The following is a 5,530-nucleotide window of genomic DNA, read 5'->3' on the forward strand; positions in this document are numbered from 1 at the left end:
TCCAGAACTGCACTAGCAGCTTGAAGAGGAGCCCCAGCAGGGCCGGGATTGAGGTGTACGGGGGGTTGCCGTGCTGCCAATGTTCAGATTTATGGTGGGACACCTTGTGTCAGTGATCCAGACACTAAGACAGAGCAGTATGGCTGCTGGGTGGCACCACTGAGAGTGGCCAGAGCCAGGAGTGCAGAAAGATGCTGGAAGGTGGAAGCACAGCTGTCTGCTCCTGTAATCAGACGTGGAGGCTGGAGGAGCCGTTTCCTCCCTCTACCTCCTCTCTACCTCCTGCCACTGCCTCCCATTGGCCAAAGCTAAGAGGAAGATAGTTTGCAAAGGATTTGGGGGAATGTAGTATGCAGGTTCCCAGTTCTAGACTCACAGAATAGATGAGGGATGCTATTAGAACTGAGGAACAGTAGGTACCTAATTGACATAGCTGGAAATCTTGATTCCTAGAATCTTCAAGAAAAGCCTCCAAAATACTGTCCATGTAACACAACAAATTATGACCCCTCTTTTGGTTGAAAATGAAAATAATCTGAACCCAAACTCATTTAAGCAAGAAATAAAATCTTGGCTTATAAACAAAGAATCAAAAAATAGCTAGATTTGGGTATAGGGTTTAAATGATGTCATCAGGATCTCTCCTCTATCTTTTGCTGCTTTTCTTTGATTTCCATTCTTAGGCAGTGTCTCCCAGTACAGTACCAAGATTTCTCCCAATAGTTTTAGAAGAGTAACTCTATTTTTATGTTGGCAGTTGAGTTGATTTACAAGATTGTGTTAGTTTTAGGTGTGCAGCAGAGTGATTCAGATATAAATTTCAGATTATTTTCCACTATATATTATTACAAGATATTAAGTATAGTTCCTTGTGCTATATAGTATATTCTTGTTACTTATTTATTTTATCTGTAATAGTTTGTATCTGCTAATCCCATACTCCTAATTATCCCTCCTCTGTTCCCTTTCCCCTGGTATAGTGATTTTATAGCTATAAAAATAGCAAAGTAGGGGATCCTCCTCTTCCTTTCAGCTACTTCTCTCAACGTCCATGGGTCACCTCTGATTGGTTCTAATATAAGATTCTTCTAGGTTCAGCTACAAAACCTGGCTGGAGTTCATGGCAATAAACCCAACTTGGACTCAATTCAAATGTACCTTATTTGGTTTACCTCCAAAGCATCCTGTAAGTGAGGCAAAAATCATACATGATGAGAATGAGGATAAGTGTGGATAAGTATCACCGGTGACCTTGTTTTGCTCATAGGCAAGCTTAAAGTTTTAGCAACCCCTATGGAAGAGATGTTCACAAGGTCAGAAGACCACATGTCTTTTACTCATCCAGCCACTTCAACACCCAGAAAAGACTTTTACTATGATCCAAGGCAATAACTATGTTATTCAGCAAGCAATGATCTAAGCATAATTTTAAAATCCTCAAATTCTTGCTATACTAGCACTAAGCAACCCTTCTCTGTAGTAAAGGACAGAGCTTAGGGAGTTTCTATTTATATCTACTTAGGGAGTTTCTGTTTATATCTACTTAGGGTCTTTCCATGGTTACCCTTGACTGTGCTTAATCACACCATCTCCCCCTCTGACTCTGGTATCCTAATTGTATGGATTAGGGCCACATACCCATCCTTGGACCTGAAGTGAGGTGAGCCTAAACCAACATATGTTCAAAGACAAGGGGAAGGATGATTTCCCAAAGGAAATACTAGGCACTCCTCAGAAGAAGAGAGATGGGTGCTTGAGAAGCAGAAGCAGTATATGGCTATTAGAATGGTTTCCTTTTATTCAGGGTGCAGGAGATCTTCAGCGCGGGTCTCCTGCCTCAACAACTCAGGGAAAGGACAGGCCCTCAATACTCTCTCTCACTCTGGCTTTTGTTTCTCAACGGCCAGCGCTGCCCATTCTTTTTCAGCTGCCATATACTTTTTAAGGATCATTGTCAATACACCTGTGAATGCCGCGCCTACATCCCTGGCTATTGTTTCTCAAACTTGGCAGCTGTTCATCTTCTGCAGCATGTTCTGTCTCAACGACACTGTTCTGACTGTAAGAAGGCTTTCCCAGGTTGATTTCTTTTCTAGCAGGGTTCTGAATTCCTTCCAACTCCTATGTTTTCCAAGGTGCAATTCATTCTGTTTGTTTGCAGTTGGGGAGTTCCCTCTAGCCAAGAATTACTTTTTGTTTAATCATCCTTTCCAAATGTTTTTTCTACAACCGCTATAATGAACTGACAGATGGGTGCCTGATCTTCAGGAGATATAATGAAGATTTATTTTCTAAACTGTCAGGACAAGCCAAGGTTATCATACAAAAAAACAAACACACTGCAGATTGCACTCAATTCCACCAAAAAATGTCAATTTCACTGGATATGACTTTTCCCTCTGAATCATGTTGATAATACAGATATACTTTCAGAGCTTATATCATCATGTTGATTACCTTGCTGATAAACACTAATTTTTTAGAAGACCAGAACTTTCATGGATTTCATAAATCTTATCACATCCAGGATAACATTTTAAAAATGTTAACTCAGAATGGACAATGGTTCTGGTCATTTGATTACTCTGTGTCCTTCAGAGAAGTGATCTTGGGCAACTTGAAGAAGAATGCGTACACACACAGATCATCAATGAACACTGACTAAGCTTAGGTTTAGTTTATACTTGCCCACAGGCAATGAACTTTGGGGAACAGAAATATTACTAAGCAATATCACACTAAGATGAACAAATAGAACTGCCACAAAGAATTTCCAGTTTTCTAAAATCCAGCACAACCTGTTACCCTTGCTAGTAAATAACATCTGAGCCACTTGACTTGCTAAAGGGGTCCATTCTTTTACTTATATTTCAGTTTCCACCCCTGGTCCTCTGTTGAAGGATTGTTGCTTAGGAATTTGCTCATAAGTTGAATCCACCTATATTCCTATAGTTTGATTCTTTCTCTTTTTAAAAAGCAGTAACAGGCAAATATAATGCAAATTAATGCCACAAAATAATTGGCTTCTCTTTGAAATCTGCACAGAAGCTGCAATGTCACAACTTGGTGGCCAGCAATTCACGCTGAATGCTCTAGTGGGTGAATTGGCTCTGTACCCAGAGTGAACGATGCAAGCAAAGCATGAAAAAAATAAAATGTACTAAACCACCAACTGACATTATGGAAATAAGACAGTGGCTGGCCAAAACCCACAGTGTATCAATTAGTGGATCTTAGTATTTGGCAGTGAGAACTCTTGGTTCTGGAAACAGCATGCTACATGTTTTATACAGTCATATAATAAATATTTCCCTTGTATTCAAAGAAGGCAAACACCTGCAGTATGTATTGGAAAACTCAGATTACAATATTAAAGTTTGCTTCAACTCAGTTTGAAGCTTCCATCAGTTAAGCTTAGTCAATACAATGACTGCAATAATCACCTAATGGGTTGGCCCATTTCCTTTTCTCTCAGTTCTCTGTAGAAATTTCAAGGGTATAGTTTTTTCCCCAATCTTGTGGAAGGGAAGATAAGTAATCTTGATTGCCTGATAATTTCAAATAAGATTTTGCAAGATGGTTGAATTTCAGTGTGGTCCTGAGGGAAGATGTGGGCAAAAGCGTTTGAATCTGTCAGTTCTCCCAGAACTGAGAGCTTCAGAGAAGAAAGTTCACACAAGCTAGCCTCAGAAGCTAGACTCTGTGGAATCCTGGAGATAATATGTGCTTGGATCAGCCTGACAAGGATCAAAACTCTGGCTTTGCTGTTTATTAGTTTATTGACTTTGGAAATATACCTTATCCTTTGTGAATTTCAGTTTCCTCTTTTGGAAAATTAAGAGATTACTTGCAGAAGAACATTATTGTAAGAATAAAGAATAACAGATGTAAGTAACCTAGTCTTCTGCTTGGCTTACAATGTGTGTGCTCAGTCGTGTCTGACTCTTCTGTGATCCCGTGGACGGTAGCCCACCAGGCTCCTCTGTCCATGGGATTCTCCTGCCAAGAATACTGGAGTGAGTCATCATTTCTTTCTCGGGAAGGAGATCTTCCCGACCCAGGGATTGAACTGGGGTCTCCTTCATCACAGGCAGATTCTTTACCACTGTCATATAGTCAGTGACCTTAAACAGTGTTCACTCACAGTAGTGGTAAACTTGTGTTTACCAGTGGCTGGTTGTCTGCTCAGGCAAGTAAACATGGTACTTCAGAGAGGCATTTTTTGCCCATAAATTCAGGACAAAGATTTCTGGATACTCCTTGATATGCATCAGGGAGAGTTTTGTTTTATTATTATTTTTAAATTGAATACACCATGACTTTCATCATTGACTACTTTGAAAACTGGCAGATTATCTTATTCTCCATTTGATCTTTAGAAAATTACTGTATCTTCCTGAGCCTCAGCTCCTCTGTTGTAGAATGGACATGGTATTCCTGGTTTTCTATGAGTGCTGTATAGATTAAAGATGATAACATGCATAAGACACTTTGCATAGTACCTGGACCTTTGTAAAATAAGTCTGATAACTCACAAATAAATAAATATTTGCTCCTTCTCTTCCTTCACTTTCAAGGTGAGTTTTCTTGATATTTGCTTCAAACCCCAAGGAAAACCCTATGTGGGCATACACACTCTCTTCTAAGTGACCAGGTCATTGTCTTTTCACAGATCTGCCCACTTGCCTTGTTAATATGTTTCAAGAAAGAGAAATAAGACTGAAAATTAAGTCAGGGATGTTTTTACCACCCAAATTGCCAACATCCGTTGGATCATAGAAAAAGCAAAAGAGTTCCAGAAAAACAATTACTTCTGCTTTATTGAATATGCCAAAGCCTTTAGCTGAGTAGATCCCAACGAGCTATGGAAAATTCTTCAAGAGATGGGCACCAGATCACCTTACCTACCACCTGAGAAATCTGTATGCAGGTCAAGAAGCAACAGTTAGAACCGGATATGGAACAACAGACTGGTTCCAAATTGGGAAAGGAATATGTCAAGGCTGTATATTGTCACCCTGCTTATTTAACTTATATGCAGAGTACATCATGAAAAATGCTGGACTGGATGAAGTACAAGCTGGAATCAAGACTGCTGGGAGAAAAATCAATAGCCTCTGATATGCAGATGATACCACTCTTATGGCAGAAAGCAAAGAAGAACTAAAGAGCCTCTTGATGAAAGTGAAAGAGGAGAGTGAAAAAGGTGACTTAAAGCTCACCATTCAAAAAACTAAGATCATGGCATCTGGTCCCATCACTTCATGGCAAATAGATGGGGGAACAATGAAAACAGTGAGAGACTTTATTTTCTTGGGCTCCAAAATCACTGCAGATGGTGACAACAGCCATGAAATCAAGAGACTTGCTCCTTGGAAGAAAAACTGTGACCAACCTAGACAACATATTAAAAAGCAGAGACATGACTTTGCTGACAAAGGTCAGCCTAGTCAAATCTATGGTTTTTCCAATACTCATGTATTGATGTGAGAGTTGGACTATAAAGAAAGCTGAGAGCCAGATAATTGAT

Source organism: Muntiacus reevesi, chromosome 2 (genome assembly GCF_963930625.1).
Source record: "Muntiacus reevesi chromosome 2, mMunRee1.1, whole genome shotgun sequence".
NCBI classification, from domain to species: Eukaryota; Metazoa; Chordata; class Mammalia; order Artiodactyla; family Cervidae; genus Muntiacus; species Muntiacus reevesi.